This window comes from Trachypithecus francoisi, unplaced genomic scaffold (assembly GCF_009764315.1).
Source record: "Trachypithecus francoisi isolate TF-2019V2 unplaced genomic scaffold, Tfra_2.0 Lachesis_group13, whole genome shotgun sequence".
Taxonomy (NCBI): domain Eukaryota; kingdom Metazoa; phylum Chordata; class Mammalia; order Primates; family Cercopithecidae; genus Trachypithecus; species Trachypithecus francoisi.
Window position 1 is genome coordinate 23530897 of NW_022681458.1, and position 25239 is coordinate 23556135.

Consider the following 25239-nt stretch of genomic DNA (forward strand, 5'->3'; position numbering starts at 1 on the left):
TAATCTGAATGTACCTTGGTGCTCTGTAATTTAATTAGTTCCTCAGGAGATTCTTAGGTCTGGCAATTTTTAAAGGAATCCTGCTCTGGGAAACCCATCGAGTGGAAAGGAAAAATGAGAAAACAGGCAGGGTATCAGCAGGATGTCTGTTCTCGGAATCTGATAGGCAGGCTTGTGGAGAGAACCCAGTAAGAAATGTTTGGTGAAGAAATACTGCCTACATTTGTTTTAAGACACTAATAAATGCAATATAACATGAGTTAGAAAGCAGTGCTTGGTTTTGCTTGGTTTTAGACTCTTCATAGTAAAATCTCATATGTAATATTTGTAAAGCTGATAGTAGTAACCATTGCTTATTGAGTGTGTGCTATTGGCTGGACATTCTTTGAAGTGTCTTACATGCCTAAAACACATTTAGTGCTCACTACAACCCCTAGAAGTCTGTACTACTAATATCCCATTCTGCACATGAGGAAACTGAGGCACACAGAGAAGTTACATAAATTGCTGAAGATAAGAATGTTGTCAATGGACCCAGAATTCAAAGCCAGGCATTCTGCCCTCCTGAACATACTCTATGCCAGCTTCTCATGTGATAAAAACAAGGATGTGTTTGTTAGTGTTTTTGTACTGTTACATCAAGTACTAATTCAAGAAACTCTCAGTTGCCTCCTGTATACTGGGTACTCATTAAGAATATGCAGATGAGACTTGGTTCTTGATCTTGAGGAACTCAGGGTCTGGAGTCAGAAAACATGCAACTCAATTGCATGTATTTGTTTATGTTTAAATGCAGCTTTTGGGATTCTATACAGGTTGAGCATCTGAAACCCAAAAATCCAAAATCTGAAATGTTCCAAAATTCACACCTTTTTGAGCACCAACATGAAGCTCAAAGGAAAGGCTCACTGAAGCATTTCAAGTTTTGGATTTTTGGATTTGGGATGGTTAACCAGCAAGCATAATGCAAATATCCCAAAATTTGAAAAAATCTCAGACTTGAAAATCTTCTGGTCCCAAGCATTTTGGATAAGGAATACTCAAGCTGTGCAAGATGCTTTGGGAAGCCAACGAAGAAAGCTAAATTTGCTCAGGTGAGTGGGGGAGGTGTCATTATAGTGGTGACATTGCAGCTAATTCTTGCAAGACATGTAAGAGTGCTTTGGGCAGAGAGGGAGAGAAGGAGAAGCAAATTCCAGGGAGAGGAAACTACAGGGGTGAAAAAACAGAACAGGGAAAAGAATGGGGTATTTTACATGAACTGCAGCTGTTATAACACAGAAACTGTGGTGTTGAGGGGGTGATCAGTGAGATTATGACTGTAGGCTTGAGGTCAAATCATGACAACCTTGAGAGCTGAGTAGGGTATATGAGCTTGTTCTGCAGGTACTGGGAAACCATGGCACGGGGGGCATTGTCACAAGATGATTGGCAGCAGTGGGAAAGAGTTGAGATTAGAGGGGGAAAAATGGAATCCAGAAGACCAGCTTTAAGGTGTGGTCAAACAAAAACAAAAACGAAAAAACCAAGGTAAGAATAACGAGGACCTGAACTCATTGTAGCGGGGCTGAAGATGGAGAAGACCTAAAATTGAGAAACACTGGGAAGATGGATCAGTAATTCTTGGAGACCGATTTGATACTGGGGGCTGATGGAGAGAAAAGGCTGACTCTTTGGTTTCAAGCTTGGAAGACTAAAAGGTAGCAATGTGAATGTTAAGGTAGGGAATAGAATTGGGGATGGTTTAGGATAAAAATAAAGGATTTAAGTTGAGGCATGTTGCATTTAAAGGATGAAGAAATTTGAATAGGGAGTATAAGAAGATCAGAGATGGTGATATATAAATAAGATTTGCTTTTGTTACAGAAAATTCTTTTGCTCTCTGATGGTTTTACTTGAAATTTTTGTGGACCCATACTCTTATCCCACCCCACCCTCAACTGGAGAAATGTTTTTAAAATGTTTTTAAAAGACATACCTGTACCCTGATAGCTGATAAAGAACTTATCTACCAGGTAAAAATGTTACTCAGCTCAAAGGTTTAGAAATGCAGCTTCATTTTTTTCCAAATTGAACTCAACCATCAGTTTTAGCTGACAATTTAAACCATGATCTCTGTGCTTTAAAGTGACCTAGCCACTTCTGGTTTAAAACTTTGTTGATTCCAAGTTAATCTTTTTGAAGCAGAACTGAGTTTTCCATTTGCTTTTCCCTTTTTGTTTTTTCTTGTCCTTCCCCCCACACCCGGTTAGTGGCTTCTGGGAAGAGGTAAGTGGATATAGTACCATGGTGAGAGACAGACCATCTAGAAATGCCTAGGAAATTAATTCACTTATCTCCTGGTATAGGAACATACATTTTGAAATGTTAATTTATGGTGTTTTAAATTGCATTTTTTTCTCCTCCAGGTTTAAGGAGGTCGTCTGTAGGTGATAAGAAATAGAACTTTTATTATGGATAACTATAGAGACAGACTGCCTGGGCTCAAATCCTTATTCTGCCATTGCCCAGCTATGCAAACTTAGTTAAGTTACTTAGTCTCTTTGTGCCTCACTTTCCTTGTCTGTAAAGTAGAATAACAGTAACATCTACCTAAAAAAGTTTTGTGATAATTAAACAAGCTAACAATGTAAAGTGTTTAGAACATGCTTAGCACATAGAAGAGCTATATAAATTTTCAATTACATTAATTTCTTGCTTTACAGGATGGGTTATAGAAGCTACGTTGAAATCAGAGGCTTTCTCTATCTTTTGTAAAAGCCTAAACCTATCAGATTTTCCAAGTGTCCTAGAACAGGAGGGGAAAAGGAGGCAAGTGCCTTAGAGTGAGGCATAGTGAAGACATTCCCAGGGATAGGTTGGGGGCTATCCTGGCGAGGCTCTGCAGATGAGGCTAGTCTTAGAGGGAATGGTGGTGTGAAGGTCTCAGGAGATAGGACTCAGGGAACAGTGACCACTAGACCTGAAAGGACTATATCAGGCAGCACAAGGGACATCCTAGCAGGTACTGGGTAGACTCATTATCCAGGATCAGGGGAGTATCTGTAATATTGGCACAATTATTAGTAGAAGCCTCTTGTGACAATGGAAATGGACTCCCCACCTTCTTCCTCTGGTGGGCTAGGGACTGGGAATGAGATTCAAATGGGTTTAAGAAAGTGGAAACTTAGGCCACTTCTTTCTTGCACATGTGGATGAGTGGGCATAGTCCGTTTCAGGTCAGAGCAGCGAATGGAGGAGCACACAAATGTCTGGAAGACTCTTTGTTTTTAATTAAAGAAAACTGCTCTTTCCCCTTCCTCCCTTCTTATCCCCTAGGAGAAATAGAAGCTGAGTCCTTGGCCTCTGAGTTTAACCAGGACCTCCCTAGAGCAGCAGTCAGGCAGGAAGATTTAGCCCCATTCACCTCCACTTCCCTCAGACCTCTCCCCGGGACTGCCTGCCCTTCTGTGTTTCACTTCCTGTCCTCCTCTTAAGTGCTCCCCTGTGCAGCTGCTCCACAGCTGGTGGCTTTCCAGTCACCTCCCCCTACCACTTCCCTGTTGAAGGGGGCCTGGGGAGAGTCAGAAGGTGCTACATCAATGTAAGACATTTCCTCCCTGCCCCTCAGCTGTGCCGCTCAGCTGTGTGTCCTCTGGCACCCACAAAATCAAACACCTGCCTTCCAGATGTTTGCACCTACAGGCCGGCAAAGTTGACTGCAGCAAGTCCTTCAGAAGGGAGACAGGTATTTAGTTGGGGGCAAGGTTAAATGGAATTTTTGGCCTGAGAAAGACATGGAGGGAGGGGGTTATCATTTCCATTTCTCTACCTTCAGGAAGCATGAAGCTAAACAACTGAATTCTTTATGCTTTAAAGACATCGAATGGAAGAGTCCACAACTTCCCTTGGGCTCACTGTCAGTGGTTTCTCTTTATGACCAACCATATTTCTTTCTAATTTTAAGGGAAGTAGTATAATACCATCCAGAGCTTATACGCAATCTTTATGCTTCCTTTTTCCCCAGGGTGATTATTCAGAGGTAAGGAGGTATGGTGGTGTGGAATGAGCACTGTCTTTGGGGTCACACAAACCTGTGTTCAAATCCAATTCTAGCCCCATACAGCTATGACCTGCCTTAACTTTATGTCTCAATTTCATCCTCTTTAAAATTTGGAGAGTAGCACCTGTGGAGAAGAGTTTTGCAAACTAAATAGACAGTGTGTATGCATATCTAGCACTGTTGCTGGGCTCAGGGTAAGCCCCCAGTAAGTCATAGTTATTGTTGTTGTTATCATGGATAGCCTGTTTCTTAATTCAGACAAAAAAAAAAAAAAGATGTCCACCATTAAGTACCATCTACCTATCTATGCTGAGTGCTTTTTAAACTAAGTGTTGCACAAAACAAGGTAACCCATGGATACCTTTTCTTTAGTCCAGGTGTTTAAAGGTATGCTGTGGTTCACTCGCATCAGGTCATTCTGATTCAGAATCTATTGGCTGGCAGATAATCAGTCTTTTATCAAACAGCCCCCAAAATTCTTCTTCTTCTTCTTCTTTTTTTTTTTTTTTTTCCTTTTTTGAGACAGAGTTCTTGCTCTGTTGGCCAGACTGGAGTAAAGTGCCACCATCTCGGCTCACTGCACCCTCCGCCTCCCGAGCTCAAGCAATTTTCCTGCCTCAGCTCCCCAGTAGCTGGGATTACAGGCATGTGCCACCATGCCTGGCTAATTTTTTTTGTATTTTTAGTAGAGACAGGGCTTCACCATATTGGCCAGGCTGGTCTTGAACTTCTAGCCAAAATTCTTATCTAAAGTTTGGGAGCTAGTTTTTAGAGTACGTTAGTGAGATCAGGTTGCCCATAGGTCAAAGAGACATGTCACTTAGTACTTTCTGGTACACAGAGCAGAAGCTCTGCCAAATGTCCCTCCTTCTCTTTTCTCTTCTCTCTCTTTCTTTTCTTTCCTTTCTTTCCTTCCTTTTCTCCCTCCCTTCCTTTCCTTCCTTTCCCTCCTTTCCTTCCTTCCCTCCCTCCCTCTCCCTCTCTCCCTTCCTTCCTTCCTTCCCTTCCTTCCTTCCTTCCTTCCTTCCTTTTTCTCTTTCTTTCTTTCTTTCTTTTTTTCTCTCTTCTTTCTTTCTTTCTTTTTTCTCTCTCCTTTCTTTCTTTCTTTTTTTCTCTCTCTTCTTTCTTTCTTTCTCTCTCTTCTTTCTTTCTTCTTTCTTTCTTTCTCTCTCTCTCTCTCTCTCTTTTCTCTCTCTCTCTCTCTTTCTCCCTCTCCCCCTCTCCCTCTCCCTCTCTCTCGCTCTCTCTCTCTTTTTCTTTTCTTTTCTTTTCTTTCCTTCTTTCCTAGATGGAGGTCTGGCTCTGTTGCCCAGGCTGGGGTGCAGTGGCACCATCTTGGCTTACTGCAGCCTCCACCTCCCGGGTTCAAGCAATTCTCCTGCCTCAGCCTCCTGAGTTGGGATTATGAGATTAACCATGCCCGGCTAATTTTTGTATTTTTAGTAAAGACAGGGTTTCACCATGTTGGCCAGGCTGGTCACGATCTCCTGACTTCAGGTGATCTGCCCACCTCGGTCTCCCAAAGTGCTGGGATTACAGGTATGAGCTGCCCGCTTTGTTCTTTCTAAGAACCAGCAGTCAGTTGGTGCTCATCTTTCTGGAATCCTAGGGTCACAGAATATTAGCATTTGAAACAACCTCACAGGTTATTTCACCCAGTCTCTCACCAGAAATAAGAATTTCTTTTATGGAAACGTCAAGAGTGGTTTTTCTAGGGGATTGGAGGAGGTGAGATAAAAGAACCTAGAATTAGAGAAATAGGAAGACAGAGGTTTAGCCAAGGCCTGGCACAGCTGGCAGTATTTGTGGGATGCTGGTTTTGACGGGAGCCCAAGACTGGCTTTGGTGGGAAGACACTGAGAAGGAGTTGATAGGGCTTGCAGTGTTCCCACCATGTTCAGCATCTGCACAGAAACTGAGAAATCTAGTCAGTCACCCCAATGTTTCTAAATGACAAGATGTTGGATGCCAGAGTTTTTAAAGTTCAGGATCTTTTTGGAGGACAGAGTGGGGAGCAAGTTAATGATAAAAATAGGGAGAAAAGAGAAAAAACAAGACCCAACAAGATATAGACCAATGTTGATTAGTGAATTAATGAATGCATATATAGAGTCCGACTGGATGAAAAGCCCAGATATACAAAGAGTAATCAAACATAAATATTGCCCTCCAGGAGCAACATAATGTGTGGGAAGAGTAAAGGCACTGGAGCACGTTTCAAATTGGATTCACTACTTAGTAGCCCTGAAACATGAGAGGTGCCTTAATTTCACAGAGCCTCAGATTTCTCATTAAATACCTTTCTGGTGGTGATGAAGACTAAATTAGAGAGAATGTATAAAATGTATCTAGTACACTGTCTGCACTTACAAGTATTCAACAATTGTGACAATCCCAATAACTCCTTCCTAACTATCCAGATGCAGATGGCACCATTAGTAGTTAGTTAAAGCTGGTTTTGGTTTTCCAAGGACCAGGTGGCATTGACTCTTGAATATTGGATCCCAGATATATATATTCACCATAGTTTGTTCAACTTATAAAAACTTACACAGCCCAAGAAGGGATGACATTGTTAGTTAGATCCTTGAAGTTCTCATTAGACCTTCTCTAGAGCCTTATCAAATGATCCTGAGTCATGCCACATGATGGAAACAGTAAAACTATCTGTCCCTTTGAAGAATAAATCCAGGTTAGGCAACTGCTTTGGTCATTTTGTTGTATTACTATTATTTTTTAAATAGAAAAATAGGTAAAGAAATAAAATACAAACACGTAAAAAACATGACAGAAGAAGGTTCTGGATCTGGATAAGATGGAGTAGGCACCCTCCATTCTGTCTTCCCCACTGAAGGCAAAGCCTAGACAGAATGCATGAGGAAGCTGTTTGAGGGCTCTGAAAAGTAAATGGTAGAAGGAAGATTGCGGGAAAAGGTTAGAATTGAAATTACCATGGAACTAGGAATGAGGTTATCATTTTTTGCACTCTGGTATTTCCAGACCTCAACTTTCTATCCAGAGAACTGAAAAAAAAAAAAAAGTGCCAGAACGGCATCCTCAGTGAGGAATGTATCCAGCCTATGTTGGCTTATGCTCATCCCAAAGCCCTAAAGCAACTAAGAGGGTTCCTTGGCATAACAGGCTTCTGCTGAATATGGATTCCCAGGTATGGGGAAATAGCCAGGCCATTATATACACTAATTAAGAGAACTCAAAAGCCAATACCCATTTAGTAAGATAGACACCTGAAGCAGAAGAGGCTTTCCAGGTCCTAAAGAAGACCCTAACCCAAGCCCCAGTGTTAAGCTTGCCAATGGGGCAAGACTTTTCTTTATATGTCAAAAACAAAACAAAACAAAACAAAACCCAGGAATAGTTCTAGGAGTCCTTACAGAGGTCCGAGGGACGAGCTTGTAACCCGTGGGCTACCTGAGTAAAAAATCGATGTAGTGGCAAAGGGTTGGCCTCATTGTTTATGGGTAGTGGCAGCAGTAGCAGTCTTAGTATCTGAAGCAATTAAAATGATACAGGGAAGAGATCTTACTGTGTGAACATCTCATGATGTGAACGGCATACTCACTGCTAAAGGAGACTTGTGGCTGTCAGACAACTGTTTACTTAAATATCAGGCTCTGTTACTTGAAGGGCCAGTGCTGGGACTGTGCACTTGTGCAACTCTTAACCCAGCCACATTTCCTCCAGACAATGAAGAAAAGATAGAACATAACTGTCAACAAGTAATTGCTCAAACCTACACCGCTTGAAGGGACCTTCTAAAGCTTCCCTTGACTGATCCCGACCTCAACTTGTATACTGATGGAAGTTCCTTTGTAGAAAAAGGACTTTGAAAAGCGGTGTATGCAGTGGTCAGTGATAATGGAATACTTGAAAGTAATCCCCTCACTCCAAGAACTAGTGCTTAGCTGGCAGAACTAATAGCCCTCACTTGGGCACTAGAATTAGGAGAAGGAAAAAGGGTAAATAGATATACAGACTCTTAAATATGCTTACCTAGTCCTCCATGCCCATGCAGCAATATGGAGAGAAAGGGAATTCCTAACTTCCGAGGGAACACCTATCAAACATCAGGAAGCCATGAAGAGCTTATTATTGGTGGTACAGAAACCTAAAGACGTGGCAGTCTTACACTGCTGGGGTCATCAATAAGGAGAGAAAAGGGAAATAAAAGAAAACTGCCAAGTGGATATTAAAGCAAAAAGAGCTGCAAGACAGGACCCTCCATTAGAAATGCTTATAGAAGGACACCTAGTATGGGGTAATCCCCTCCGGGAAACCAAGCCCCAGGACTCAGCAGAATAAATAGAATGGAGAACCTCACGAGGACATAGTTTCCTCCCCTCAGGTTGGCTGGCCAGTGAAGAAGGAAAAATACTTTTGCCTGCAGCTAACCAATAGAAATTACTTAAAACCCTTCACCAAACTTTTCACGTAGGCATTGATAGCACCCATCAGATGGCCAAATTATTATTTACTAGACTAGCCTTTTCAAAACTATCAAGCAGATAGTCAGGGCCTGTGAAGTGTGCCAGAGAAATAATCCCCTATACTACAGGCCACACATTTCAGTCCCTGTACCTTTAACCTCCTTGTTAAATTTGTCTCTTCAAGAATCAAATCTGTAAAACTACAAATCATTCTTCAAATGGAGCCCCAGATGCAGTCCATGACTAAGATCTACTGCGGACCCCTGGACCAGCCTGCTAGCCCATGCTCTGATGTTAATGACATTGAAGGCACCCCTCCTGAGGAAATCTCAACTGTACGACCCCTGCTATGCCCCAATTCAGCAGGAAGCAGTTAGAGCGGTCATCGGCCAACCTCCCCAACAGCACTTGGGTTTTCCTGTTGAGCGGTGGCACTGAGAGACAGGACTAGCTAGATTTCCTAGGCTAAGAATCCCTAAACCTAGCTGGGAAGGTGACCGCATCCACCTTTAAATATGGGGCTTGCAACTTAGCTCACACCTGACCAATCAGTTAGTAAAGAGAGCTCATTAAAATGCTAATTAGTCAAAAGTAGGAGGTAAAGAAATAGCCAATCATCTATCACCTGAGAGCACAGCGGGAGGGACAATGATCAGGATATAAACCCAGGCATTTGGGATGGCAATAGCTACCCTCTTTGGGTCCCCTCCCTTTGTGGGGGAGCTCTGTTTTCACTCTATTAAATCTTGCAACTGCCAAAAACAAAATAAAAAAATAAAAAATAAAGGTGCCAGAAAGGGAACCAGAAAGTATGTGGGAAATTATAGACAGAGAGGCATTTAGGAAGAGGACCTTTTGAAGTGTCTTATGAACTCCTGGGCTACACCCCCATGAACTGTGCGTGAGTGAACTTGGCTAAAATATTATATATAGACTTTGAGAACTGAACTATGGGCTATCCCACTACCTAAGTACTAAACTGGCTACTAGGTGGTATACATCTGAGACAGGCCCAAACAGCACTACAGAGGTTTTGAAAATTGAACTGATATTAGAACCATAACCCTCATAAAGCTAGTTCAAACTTGTGGACTGAAACCAATTGGGCTATATACTTATTAAAATAAAAACATAGAATAAGCAATAAGGACTTAAATACAACCAGAGTGTTTTAAAAATAATACTGAAAATGTCCAGGGTACAGTCCAAAATTACATAGCATACATAGAATGAACAAAATCTAAAATTCCATTAATTCAATCTAGACATTGAATTAATGGAATTCAATGTCTAGCTAACATAACAAAAAATGTAAAGCTGCTCTTGTAAAAATGCTTCACTCAATAAGGGAGAACAGTCTTGAAATTAATGAAAAGATAGAAATTATCCACAAAAAAAATAGAAAAGATAGAAAAAATACAACTCTCTCTCCCCCCAAAAAAACTAAGAAATGGAAATTTAGGGAAAAAACTAACACAAAAACAAACTCAGAACATTGCTAGATGGCCTTAATAGCAGAATAGAGACAACAAGAGAGAGAGTTAGAACATGAAAATAGATCAATAGAAGTAATCTAATCTGAACAGCAGAGAGAAAAAGATTGAAAAAAGAGAGCAGACTTCAGGGATCTGTGGTAATCAGAGTACCAGAGGAAATGAGAGAATATGAGGCTAAAAAACAAAACAAAACAAAAAAATATTGCCTGAAAACTTTCCCATTTTGGTGAAAGACAGAAACCTACTGATTTAAGAAGCTCAGTGAACGCCAAACCAGATAAACTAGATAATCCACACCCTGATATATTATAATCACACTGCTGAAAACTGAAGACAGAAATTTCTTGAAAACAGCCAGAGATGTATTACCTATTGGAAACATTCATTCTTATGACTGTGGATTTCTCAGATTTCTCATCAGAAACCATGGAGCCAGAAGAAATAGAAATATTATTCAAGTGCTGACAGAAAAGAACTGTACATCTAGAATTCTATATCCAGTGGCAATATTCTGTAGGAATGAAGGTGAAAAAATCTCAGAAGGAAATAATAAAGAATTTGTTAGCAGTAGACCTGCTCTAAAAGAATGGTGAAAGGGAAGTCTTCAGACAGAGAGAAAATGATACCAGAAGGAAAACTGAAACATCAGGAATGAAGAAAGAAATAGAAATAATACATATTTGGGTAAATTTAATAGACTATTCTTTTCCTATGAAGTTCTTTAGAATATATTTGATGGTTAAAAACAAATAAAAGTAACATTGTCTGGGTTTTCAGTGTATGTAGATATAATACACAAGATAACCACAACTTACATCGGGGAGGATAAATGGGCCTATATGGTGACAATGTTTCTACCTTTCACTTGAAGTGGTAAAATATTGAATTGAAGTAGACTGAAAAAGTTAAGTGAATATATATGTAGCAATTCCAAGAGCAACCAGTAAACAAACACACAAACAAAAAAAAATCATACAAGGAGATATAATCAGAAATGTAATAGATACGATAAAATGGAATATTTTTAAATGTTCAAATAGCCCCAAAGAAGGCAGGAGAGGAGAGGGGAAATAGAGGAACGACAACAACAACAAAACAGAGAAAATAAATAGAAGATAAAGAATAAAATGGCAAATCTAAATCCAAGCATATCAATAATTGCATTATAAAAATTCATTTCAAATGAAATACATATACAAGGAGTGTATAGGAGTAAAAGAATGAAAGATTAGGCTGCGTGCGGTGGCTCACACCTGTAATCCCAACACTTTGGGAGGCCAAGGTGGGCAGATCATGAGGTCAGGAGATTGAGACCATCCTGGCCAACACGGTGAAACCCTGTCTCTACTAAAAAAAAATGAGCTGGGCATGGTGGCAGGTGCCTGTCGTCCCAGCTACTCATGAGGCTGAAGCAGGAGAATGGCATGAACCCGGGAGGCAGAGCTTGCAGTGAGCCGAGATCGCACTACTGCACTCCAGCCTGGGCAATAGAGCGAGACTCTGTCTCAAAAAATAAATAAATAAATAAATAAATAAAGAATGAAAGATTACTCACTAGACATTATGCAAAGGAACACTGGAGTGGCTACATTCATATGAGACAAAGTAGAATCCACTGCCAAAAAACAATTAGGAATAGAAAGGGATATTGTATATTATATAATGATAAAATAATCAGTTCACAAAGAAAACATTAATCTAAATAGTTTGCTTTTAAGAACAGAGTTCCAAAATACATGAAGGAAAATCTGACACAACTGAAAGAAGAAATAGACAAATCCACAATTATGGTTGGAGACTTAAAAGTCTTTCTCAGTAGTTGATAGCACCAGAAGACAGAAAATCAGCCAGGATATAGAAGAATTGAACAATGCTATCAACCAACTGGACATACTGCTATTTAAAGAACACTTCACTCAGTAATAGTGGAATACACATTCTTTTCAAATACTCATGGAACGTTCACCAAGACGGATCATATCTTGGGTCATAAAACAAACTTTAACAGATTTAAAAGAAAGTATACAAAGTATGTTATCTGACTGTAATGGAATTAAACTAGATACCAGAAAGATTTCCAAAATACAGAAGAAAAAAAGAAAACCTTTGTGACTTTGGGTTATGAGAAGATTTCTTAGATAAATACCAAAGCGTGGTCCATAAAGGAACAAATGGATGAAACTTCATAAAAATCTAAAACCTGGGTTTTTTTGAGAGACATAATTGAGTAAATGAAAAGTCAAGCCACAGGCTAGAAGAAAATATTTGCAAACCATTTATCCAATAAAGGACTTGTGTACAGAATATATAAAGAACTCTCAAAAATCAATAGTAATATAGTTAAAATGTGCAAATATTTTTAGAAGACATTTAACTAAAGAAGATAAACAGGTAGAAATAAGCTCATGAAAAGATGCTCAGCATTATTAGTAATTAGGGTAATACAAATTAAAACCACAATAGATATCACTATACTCCTATTAGAATGGTTAACATTAGTGAAAGCTGACCCAGGTAGGGCTCCACGTGGCCCCTGGTGGAAAGTGTGCAGGGAGGTTTCAGGGGAATATGGTGTGGGTGTGATCAGGTCATGGTGGACCCGAGATTCTAGTTCTCACATTCTCTGAGTTGTTCCATGGTTTTGCTGGAGGTGGGCCAGACTCTGATCTATGAAATCTTGTATTTTCCTCCAGGACAAAAGAACCCAATTTTGAGATTCCCACTTTCTTCTTTTAGACATTCCCTAGACTCTTGAGAAGAAGACACAAAGCCCTGAAACTCTTGCTTCAGAAGACGAAAGCTTTGCTTTAGGACATTACCCAAGTGACATGAGGGAAGTTGGAAGCTCTCGAAAAGAGGATGCTCAATCTGAAAAAATATGAGGATCTGAATTTTCTTCTCCCTCCTCTGAGGACAAAATCTTGGCCACACCTCATAGCTCTTATGGCCTTAGCCTTTTCTCCTTTCCTTTTTAGCCCAGCACCCCCTATCTCTGATCTGCCTCCTAAAGGCATCCATTCCTAGTTTGGATGCCTAGACTCATGCCTACCCCTTACTCCCAATTCTGGAGGCTTATGTATAGATTCCAAGTCTTGGCGGTAGTTAGAATTTGGAATTTGGGGATTTTTTTCTGCTTTGATTTATCTTTATATGCATCCAGTATCTCTGAGTGCAATTCCAAGTATTTTTGAATACTTTTTAATTACTATCTAAGGTGGTCTATAGAGCGTCGTGGGGAAAAACTTCATGCAGAGTTCAAAGCCTGAAGCCATGAAGGAAAGAGTCCAGCAGTGTCTACACAGTACATTTACTCATTCAGTAAACATTATGGAGTACTACCATACTTCTGGCCTTGTTGAAGTTTAGCAATAAACTATAAAGGAGGTTTCATTCTAGCCAGAGAAGAAAGACAATAAACAAATCAATAACTAGATAATATGTCAAATGATAAAAATGAAGAAAACTAGAGCAGGCTATGGGAGATAGAGTGACAGGAGCAAGAGGATGAGGCAAGGGTCAGGAGATGTATCTGTGATTAGATACATGTGTGATTAGATACATTAGATGTATCTGTGATTAGATACATGTGGACAGAGAACTGAAGGAAGTGAGAGACAGACTGGACAGAAATCAAGGCAATGAGAGTTACAGGGAAATGGAAAAGGATGTGGAAAGACCAGACCCTGAGGCAGGGTCCTGCCTGGGAGTGCTTATGTCTCTACAAGGAGCTGAGTATGACAGGATAGGCAAGCTCCAAGAAGGCAAGGAACTTATCTTAGAAGGTTCAAAGAGAGACTCTAATGAAGGCACCACCTCAGAAAGTGAGGGCAGGGTGTCAATGGAACAAAGAAGGAGTGTTGAGACACTCAGAGAGGGGCAGCAGGACGCTGTCACCTTTCCCAGGGCTGAGGGGGCAAGGACTCGGGGAAAGGGCCATGGGCACCCTGTGAAAGCTGAGTCAGGAAGGAGGGACTTCTTGGTATGAACTGCAGCAGGGGAGGGGTGCCACCACTGCCAGAACCAGGCCGGGAAGCACAGCCGGCTCTTTCTCTCCTCCTACCAGTGCCTTCCAGCTGGTTGAACCCAACCACAGGCCAGCTAGAAATGCCATCCTCAAAGACTAGAGCACAGGGCTGGGAAGAAGGGCAGAAAATGAATCTGGGGGATGGGATGAGAGTGATCAGGGATTGCCTAGCACTGAGAACAAGAGGAAGAATGACTACTTGGTATAAAGAGAAAGAACCAGTAACTTTTAGTTTAGAGGCATTGATTCAGACTGCCAAGCCAGATCATGCACCTGAAAGTCAATGCTCTTACGTGTTTCCATGAACAATCTAGGCAGGTGGACTCTGCAGAGGAGGCTGAGTGGTTTGGTCTGTGAAGGTGAGGTGACTATTTGTATGGTCAACAGAAAAGGCTCCTGTCCCTCCTGTGCTTCCCGTCTGGCTATGGAAACTGAGTTGCAGCATTGGGTTCCATCCATCTTCCCCCAGTTCTCATTTTCCCACTTAAGAATTATGCATATTTTTTTCTTCTGCCCAAGCTGCTTTCCTACAAGGCTCTTTGAGAAGAATATAATTCAGTTCAGTTCAAGGGATAGCTTGGGATTTATTCTTAAATTTAGACAAGCTTGGTTGTGAGGATGGGAGCTCTTAAAAATGAGATTTTAGAGGCAATGGGCAGTTCTACTCCAAGGTAGAAGCATGGAAGGGCTGCCTTGCAGAAGTCCTCAACCACCCAGAGAGCTGGTGACTCCCTGAGCAGTCCAGTTCCCAGCCCAGATTTTGCCTGACATTTCCTCCAAATACAGCATCTCCTCAAAAGGTAGTGCTGCAGATGACGGAGAGACTTCCTTAGTGCTGGCTCAGGTTCTCTGGAGGGACACTCTGGCAGGTCTCCAGGGATCCTGTGACTCCGGAGCTTATCCTGGGACAGCCAGCTCAGCCTGCAGATCTCCCACAGCCCACCTCCCTCCAGGTCTGGTGCCCAGTGGGCTGGAATGGTCATGGAGGGACGGGAATCTCCGTGGTTCATGAGGTCTGCACTGTTTGATTGCAGGGGAATGAGTGAAGTGATTACAGGAACAAGAGAGAGCAGAAAAAGGAAAAAGATGGAATGGTCCACTCTCCAAGACTTCTCCAACCTCAAGAAGGAAAGCAAACAGGTGGCCTCCTTGTGAGGGAAAGTGGATCATGGCGTTCATAGATAGCTAATTGAGAATTTTAGGGTTCTGTGTAGGCAGTTTGGCTGTCAACACAGTAATACCCATGGAAACAGCTAACCCTCTTTTACTTTTTAAACATTTATAAAATTGAAGGATAATATTGGTTTAACCCTTTCATTGTTAGTTCCATTTGGAAAGTCTCTTTGTAATAATCCCATGGGAATGGTTTAGAATATTCTGAAACAGAAATTATCTGCTGGGGTTTAATGAGTTGAGCTGGTGGTGTGTGTCAAGAAAGGGTAGAAAGGCCCGTCTTTATTTATTCTTGCAACTTTCTACAGGAGAGGAAGGATGTATATGGGAGTGAGAAACTGATGGCAGGTCTGTTAAAAAATCCCACATTCAGCCATGGGTCCCTTAATTGATGATTTAGGGTTCTCAAAATAAATTTTAGAACCACAAAATGAGGACAGTAAGTTCTGAGTTCATTTATTTATTCCTGAACAAGAAATTTCTGTCACTTTATCCAGTACCAGCTTTGCAATCTTCAGTGGAAATCTCTAAATTTCAGATGCCTTATCTGTAAAGTAGACCTAATAGTATTACCACACTGCGTGGTTATGAGGAATAAATGAGAAAATGGCAACAGAGGGTGCTTAATAAGTGTTTATAAAACAAGAAGATGTGGGAATTGGGTCTTGTGCCAGAATCTTTCTGGGGAGATGGGCATGGGAAAATGTAAGGGAGGAAATAAGCAAGGTTTTTGGAACAAACTCACACTTCTAATTTTTTTTCTTTCAAAATGGTGAATTAGAGGTCAAGGCTAAAGTGAAAGGGGATAGAAATGACTGGAAAGAAGGATGAAAGATCTGCTAGAGAAAACCAGGCACCACATTCACTGCAGCAAGGGAGGAAGAGTGACAAGCAAGTTAACTGTGGCTTTTACACCTCCAAAAACACTGTGACCAAGAGGATTTTTATTTCAAATGAACCATTTTGCTTAATGACTTTTCTTTCATGAACAATTGTGGAGAAGTTGCCCAGATTTTCCCAAATATGATATGATAATAAGGGGTATATACCAATACCCACAGTAAATCCTAGTTAGGAAACTGCTAGTAAGAAAGAAGAGAGGCAGCTTATAAGAGTCTCAGTGGAGTTCTCTATTTTTAAATTTGTTTGGACTAAAGTTTTATTACTTAAAATTTTTTACTCTAGAATTTTCCAAACATATGTTGAAGTAGAAAAAATAGTTCAGGCTGGGTGCAATGGCTCACACCTGTAATCCCAACACTTCGGGATGCAGAGGCGGGCAGATCACAAGGTCAGGAGTTTGAGACTAGCCTGGCCAACATGGTGAAACACCATCTCTACTAAAAATACAAAAATTAGCTGGGCATGGTGGCGGAAACCTGTAATCCCAGCTACTCGGGAGACTGAGGCAGGAGAATAATTTGAACTCTGGAGGCGGAGGTTGCAGTAAGCCGAGATCGTGCCATTGCACTCCAGCCTGGGCAATAGGGTGAGACTCCATCTCAAGAAAAAAGAAAAAATAGAAAGAATAGTTCAAAGAGCTTTCATATACCTAGTTCCCATAGTTACCAATTCATAGCCACTGTTGTTTCTTGTATGTCATTTCTTCTCCCTCCCCATATTAACTGAATCAACCTCAGACATCGTATCATTTCAGCCATAAATATTTCATATGTAACTAAAAACATTTAAGGATGCCTCAGAAAACCCTCAATACTATTATTATATAAAAACTAAAATTAAGTTCTTCGTATCATCAAATAATCAGTGTTCAGATCTTCAAAGGTCTCAAGGATACATTTTCTTTTAATCAGAGCCCAATTAAGTTTCCACATTGAAATTGATTGTGCATAGAGCTTTTATCCCTAACTTTTAAATGTGAAACAATTACACACTCACAAAAACTTGCAATAATAGCACAGAGAGGTCCTGTGAACCCATCACCCTTCTTCATCCAATGGTGACATCATTTGTGATCAAAGCCAAGAAATTGATATTGACATACTATAATTAATTAGACTACAGAACTTATTCCAATTTTACCAGTTTTTACATGCACTCATTTTTCTTGTATGTCTTTGTGTATAATTCTATGATGTTCTATCCTATATATAGCTCATATAACCATCGTCCCAGACAAGATACAGGACTACTGTCACCTCGAAGGAATTCTCTCATGCTAGTCATACCCTTCACTAGTCACATTCTCCCTTCTGTTCAATAACTCCTGGAAACCACTGATCTATTATGCATCTCTACAATTTTGTTTTTTGAAAATGTTGTATAGTCAGGAGATCGAGACCATCCTGGCTAACACTGTGAAACCCCGTCTCTACTAAAAAAAAATACAAAAATTAGCCGGGCGAGATGGCGGGCGCCTGTAGTCCCAGCTACTCGGGAGGCTGAGGCGAGAGAATGGCGTAAACCCAGGAGGCGGAGCTTGCAATGAGCTGAGATCCGGCCACTGCACTCCAGCCTGGGCGACAGAGCGAGACTCCGTCTCAAAAAAAAAAAAAAAAAAAAAAAAAAAAAAAAAGAAAATGTTGTATAAGTGGAATCATAAAATATATCATCTTTTGATTTATCTGTATTTTAGTTGCTTTTAAAAATTTTTTTTCATGTGAGCAAAAAAATATATAAATAACCATCTTAGAAAATAAAGTGTCTACCTACCAACTTTAAACAAACGGACATTCACTCAACACATTTATTGGGGAACCGTGATGTGCAACTCAGTAGTAGACAAAAATGAATTGTTTCCTTGCAGCAGTGGCTGTGTCGTGTGTTGTTTGGTAAGATTTTCAGAGCGGTGTCTACAAGTTAGAAAACCACTAGTTCTTTCAGGAAGGGGATTTTAGGTTTGACCTGGACTTTAGTTTTTGCTCCTTTCTCTTCTCCTGTCTGGGATCACTGACTCTACCCACAGGATTAGCCTGTCTTAGTTCATTCAGGCCCCTCCAATAAAATACTATAAACTGGGTGGCTTATAAACAATAGAATTTTATTCCTCACAGTTCTGGAGGCTGGAAAGTCTGAGATCAAGGCTCCAGAACATCCAGTGTCTGGTGAGGACCTGCTTTTGAGTTTACAGACAACATCTACTTGCTGTGTCCTCACAGATGGAAGGGACTAGCTAGCTTTATGGTGCCTCTTTTATAAGGGCACAATTCCATTCATGAGGGCTCTGCTGTCATGATCTAATCACCACCAAAGCCCCACCTCCTAATACAATCATCTTGGGGGTTAGGATTTTAACCTATGAATTTGGGGGGAAGATAAGCATTTAGTCTAATGCAAGCCTATCCCAGGCTTTAGAACCAATCCCCCGCTGAAACAGAAGTGATTTCAATCTAGCCTAGAAGCACGGAATTCAGAAGACTGTCCCTTATTCTGTCCACCTCACCTGGATTTTGTGCCCTAGTTCCGATAACAGATTTTTTTCTTCAGTGCAAACCAGGACTCATGCTGAACTCCATTCTTGATAAGCAGGTTTCTAGTGTCTGGTCACAGTGTAGCTGTTTTTCTGTATGTCCAAGTATCTCTAGGGTTGTGCTTGTGCTATTCTTTATCAGTTTAGAGTCCTGATTCTATCCCCAGCCTTGAGGGATGCTGAGAGCACTCTGGTCCCAGCAAGCCTGCCTACTAGCCTGCCTGCCTCAGTCTTGCCTGCTCCTGAGTTCCTGGTCTCCATTGCCCAGCCTGCTGATTGGTGCTCAGCCTTCATTCTTCATTCCTCCCTGAACTATCACCTCTTTGCTGGTGCTGTGTCCATTACAGACCAAATTCTTCCTGCCAAATTGGACTTAATTCACACGCAGTTCTGGCTGACCCTTTGCTTATCCATGGAAGAGTCTAATTTCCAGTTTTTGGTCCTCTGGTCTGCTCTGTACCACATGACTAGGTCATAGTTAGTTATGTCCTAAGATATGACATGGTTATTTTATGCATTATAAATGTTTGTCTATGAGCTGAATCCACAACAGAAAGGAACCAGGTTGGGTCAATTCCTTTTGACTAAGAGTTGAGTGATGCAGAAAAAGAGGCAAGAATATGGCTTGGTGGAATGGAAACTGTTTGGGGGCAGGGGTCAGAAGACCCAGGTTCCAGTTTGCACTCTGTCATCAGCTAGCTGGTGACTTTGAAAGGACACATCCTCTCTGGAGTTTCAACATACTTTTCTGTAGAATAAGGGAACTGGCCTCAAGATAATCCCCAATTTCTCATCCATTGTTGGTACCCTAAGGTTTTATGACCTAAACTTCAACCTCCTGGATATTGCTAGACCGCCCTCTATCACCTTAAGTCAGGGTGTCATTATTTTCTACTGGACTACTAAGGCCTTACATTCTCCCCACGGCAGCGAGAATTGTTGAAAACACAAATCTGAGCATGTCACTCCCACTTCAAATCTTTCAATACCTAGACCTCACCCCTGTCATGACCTTAGGGTGCAATTTAAATGTCTAACACGACCTTCCATGCTCCGCATGACATGGCCCCTGTCTATCTTCCTTGCCTCATCTTAGGCCCCTCCAAACTTCACAATCTGTGTTTCAGCCATTCTAAAATTGTTTTAGTTCCTGATAGATTGTGCCTGCTTATTGTAATTCATTGTTTTAAACTCCTATCTTCCCCACAGGACAGGATGTCTTGTGCTCACTGCCGTATTTCCCATGTTTATCATAGCACATGTCACAATTAGTATTTGACATGGTTTGATTGTGTCCCCACCCAAATCTCATCTTGAATTGGAGTCCCCATAATCCCTACATGTTGCAGGAGGAACCCAGTGGGAGGTAATTAAATCATGGGGGCAGTTACCCTCATGCTGTTCTCCTGATAGTGAGTGAGATCTCATGAGATCTGATGGTTTATAAGGGGCTTTTCTCCCTTTGCTCAGCACTTCTCCTTTCTGCCACCTTGTGAGGAGGGTGACTTGCTTCCTCTTCACATTCTACCATGATTGTGAGTTTCCTGAGGCTTCCCCAGCCATGTTGAACTGTGAGTCAATTAAACCTCTTTCCTTTATAAACTACCCAGTCTCAGTAATTTCCTTTATAAATTACCTAGTCTCAGCAGCGTGAGAACAGACTAATATAGTATTTACTTAAGGAATGAATGAGTTGCATTAATCATGGCCATCATTAATTTATTTCTTATTAATTAATTCATCCCCCCAACAAAGGAATGGTAGTTTTATTAGAAACATAAACCTAACTTGTTTAAAGTTTTTAAAAGTGAGGGCATATCTGGAGGGTATCAAAGTCTATGGTTGGGAGGGGTTTCAGCCACATCTGCATCCAGGGATTGAAGCAAAGTTTTCGTCTCTCCTTTCATTTTATGCGTTTCTTAATGCCAGTTCTCTTGCATTCATTGACCTTTATTCTCTCTTGCAAGAGAAAGGTTTCTCCTCCTTCACTTCTTCCAGGATTCACATCCCTTCTATTCCATTCCTCCAAAGGTAAAGAACTCTTCCAGCTTGCTCATGGAGTAGCCTAGGCTTCTAGAGTTGGATCCTCTCCACTGCTAGAGGCTGAGTTTCAGTGAGCCCAGCTCCACTGTGTATCCTGGGAATGCTCCCCACCTCCTGCTGGCAACAATTTATCTACTTGTCAAATGACAAGTAGATTGTCATTTGAAGCTAGAAGAATAGATTTCACTTGACTTACTTGAGTCACATATCCACAACTGGAACCATCACTTTGGCCAGAGAGGTGTCCTATGATTGACAGTATTCAAGCCATTACCCACACCTGAGGCCAGGAGGAAGGTAGGTAAGACAGAGTTAGAATAGCCTAGGGTTAGGAGCACAAGCTTGAACCCAGATCACTTGGGTTCAAATCCCAGCTCTGCTTCTTACTGAGTGATCTTTAGCAAGTTATTTAATTTTTCTGTGTTTGTTTCCTCATCTGTAAAATGGAGATAACAATAGTGTCTCACAGAATTATTATAAGGGTTCAAAGAGTTAATATTTGTGAAGCACATAAAATATTCTGGGTACACGGTAAGCACCCAGAAGGTACTTACCATGCATGTATGGTAATACTGCGTGTATGGTACTGCATGTATAGTAATACCCAGAATTACTAATGGAATAAAAATCAACAACCTAATAATACAATTGAGTTGCTTCTTCTAAATAAATAACCAATTTATTTATATTTTGTCCCGTCCAGCGGGATCCTTAACACAGACCTTGAAGGAGGGGGTGGGAATTCAGAGAGACAAGAGACACAAGAAATGGAGACAAGACAGTATCCTGATCAAGTCTCGTTCAATGGCGGTGGTGCAATGCCTTATATAGGCTGGCAGGGAAGAGGAAGTGCGGCAGAGCAGGCGGGGAGGAGAATAATGAGAGATGTCACCAGGCGCATGCTCGGTAGACTTAGTCTTTCCCGGGCGCGGGAAGTTATCTACTCGCGCGCGGGAAAAGTTCGCGCACACGGGAAAAGTTGATGATGAAGAACCAGGAAGTGCGCCATCTTGTCTCCGCAATGCGGAGCTTAAGCAACAGAGGCCGCGAGGCCGCGGCAATTTCCGGGCCTCAGGGCTCCGGACAATATTTGTTAAGCATCTGCTAGGCACAAGACACTGTTCCTAGTGACTGTAATATACCAGGGGAAAAGACAGACACAATTTCTTCCTTTGTTACATTCCAAAGTGCTATATACAGAACACAGAAGGGATGGACTGTATCTTTGAAGATCTGCCTTCTCAAAATATAAGCTAGATGTTATAGGACTAAAGACTTCAGTGACATTTGCAGTTTTTCCTCAAGAACCTAGTCTAATTAACAAGAAGCTGCTTCCTAACCAGGTGATAAATTGTTGCCAGCAAGAGGTGGGGAGCATTCTCAGGATACACAGTGGAGCTGGGCTCACTGAAACTCAGCCTCTAGCAGTGGGGAGGATCCAACTCTAGAAGCCTAGGCTACTCCATGAGCAAAGTCCCCTACTCCCTAATCTCACCAGGGCCAGTGTTGGATGGGGTCGGGTAGGGTATCAGGAGATTGTGGGTTTACTACCTAGAATTGGAAATCAAAGGACAGTCTTTCTGTCATTTGGGAGCCAAACTGAAAAGACCTTTTAACTACCTAATAAAAGATAGTATTTTTTTTTAAATAACACCTGTATAAAGTAGAAATGCATATTGAAATTTTTTATAACAGGACTAATTTTCAGTATTCTATCCTGAATACCTTTAAATTATCAAGCTAGTGCAGAAATTGTTACCTTGTTAAACGTAACTGACTGCATGTTTTACTTAAGCATTGTAATGAAAATATGTTATATCAAGTCCTTTGTCATTTCACATCTTAATTTTGATTTTGGTGGGAGAAGATGGCCAGAGAACATACTGTATAATGATACACTCGACATATCATCAGAATTGTTCATCAACAATGTTATTCTGTAGTCAGATTGGATTTTCTCTGCCAATCTCCCATTGTCTGTGAGGCTAGGAGAATGATTTATGGTTAACAGATAGAATTCACTAGATTTTATTTTCCAGTGAAGCAAGCAAGTATGACTGCTTTGTTGCTTTCTGTATCCCCACCATCTGACAATGATAACAGCTAATTTTTATTGAGTACATAGTATATTCTGGGTCCCTTGCTGAACACTTCATATGTGTTATTTTACTTAATCCCCTCCACAACTCTTTAAGGTATGTTCAATTTTTAATTCCACCATTTAGGCGAGGAGCCTGAGGCTTACATGGGTTGTTACCTACTCTAGATTGTGTAGCTGGTAGGTGGCAGGGTCAGATTTGAACTCAGGAACTTTGAGTAGAGAGCTTGAGCTCAAGCTACTGTGCTAGAGAGCCTGGCACAGCACTGGCAATTGTGCAGAGGTTTAGTATTTGCTTAAATAAATTGGAGAGTGGAATGAAGCTAAGTGGCTCATCCAGGGACTCAGGTCTTTAAATGGGGTGTCCAGGGTCCTGGACTCTCTTCTGTCGAACTAATCAGGACCCAGGCCCAGGCTCAGAAAGATGATGCCAAGCACCTATATTTGGCTGTGACAAGTGTAAGAAGCAGGGACCCTGTAGATGCCCTCACTGCCCCATAGGCCTGCAGAGAAGCATCTGTGTGTATCTGTAATCTGGGATGGGGGATTATTGATACCACCATATGCCCTATAGATGCCACCAAATTTATTCGAACATAGGCCCGGGGACAGAGGTAATGACATGATTCTTTGCCTTTAGAGATTTGGGCATGGTTGAGGCACTGGGGCACAAAGAGGAGATAAACTTGGCACTAGTCCTTTCTCAGCAGAATGTGATCATTGTCTTGAACTGGCAGAGCATCTGCTTTGTATCTCTGCTATGTATTCGTCCTCCTTTGCCTTGTATGCTACTATTTGGGGATATCTTGTTTTTCCTACTGGAGTGTGCTTTATGAAACCAGGGATGGTCTCTGGCTCATATTTGATGGCTAAAGAAATAAAATTAATTAACTAATGTGTGTATCATATGTAGTTTAAAATAAACTTCTTATTTTAATATAGTTTTAGATGTACAGAAGAAGTAGCCAATAGTACAGATAGTTCCTGTATATCCCCCATAATTTCCTCTGTTGTTGACAGCATACATAGTACTATGGTACATCTGTCAATCTGTCCCCACTAATGAGTCAATACTGATACATTATTATTAATTAAACTCCACATTAACTGAGATTTTATATTTTTTCCCTAGTGTCTTTTTTCTGTTCTAATCCCATCTGTGCCATATTACGTTCAGTCATTAGGTTTCCTTAGGCTCCCCTTGGATGTGCCAATTTCTCAGCCTTTGTCTCTGCTTGGTTTCGATGACCTTGACAATATTAAGGAATAGTGGCCAGGAGTTTGGCTTTTGTTTTTATCATGGTTAGACTAGAGTAATGGGTTTTTGAGAGGACTACAGAGAAGTGCCATTCTCAAAATGTTGTGTAAAGATCACGTGCTACTAACTTGACTTATCACTAATAGTGTTGACGTTGCTTACCTCATCTGGCTCAGGTAGTATTTTCCAGGCTTTTCCACTGAAAAGTTAGTTTTTAAATTTCCCCCTTTCCATATTGTAATCAAACAAGTCACTTAGCACAGCCCACACTTAAGGAGTGGGGAATTACGTGCCACTCTTTGAGAGGGGAGTATCTATTAATACATAAATTATTTGGCATTCTTCCAGATGGGAGATTTATCTGCTCTCTTCTATTTATTTATTTATTCAGTAATTCATTTGAATCAGTATAAATTCATCGATATTTATTTTATACTTTGGGCTATATAATCCAATACTATGCTATTTATTTTGTTGCTCACATTGTTCCACTTTGGGCTATTGGGAGTTCTGTTGGCTCCCTTGTTTTTTTTTTTTGTTGTTGTTGTTGTTTGGTTTTGTTTGGACATCTCTCTACTGTTTTGTGTTTTGAGAACTTCCTTATTTTCTTGTATTACATGCTCCAGGCTTATCTTACATTTGCCCTGCTCCAGCCCTGGGGAATCAGCATTTCTCCAAGGGGCCCTGGTTTCTTTTGTTGGATAATGGTATTAGAAATCAAGGTCTGAGTGTTGGGTGTGCTTTTTGCTCCTAGAGTGTCATTGCTTCTAGGCCTTTTCAGTGCTGCGAGCAAGGAAATATACATGTATATACTGGCTCATATATACAAACATATATATGATTATTTTCATATGTAGCCATCAGTGTCTGTATTAAGCAAAACTTGAGTTCCCATTGATAATCTCTGACTCTAATCTAAGTACCATATGGTTCATTTTAGCCTTATTCCATTCCTTATCTGCAATGGTGAGAAACCTGGCTCCACCACCCTCCATCCACTTACTTACTTGTTCAATCTCAATATACACAATTTCAAAATTCTTAACACGTACTGCCATGAGAAACAAGTTTACCACCTAGAGTATAGTACAGTGCTTATGTGCAGTTGTATTATACGTACTATATATTTTAATGTCTGCAAGTTTTTTGATGTTTTATAATTTTTTAATTAAGAAAATTAATAGACATAATAATTTTTAATATTGATGGGGTATATAGTGATGTTGCAAT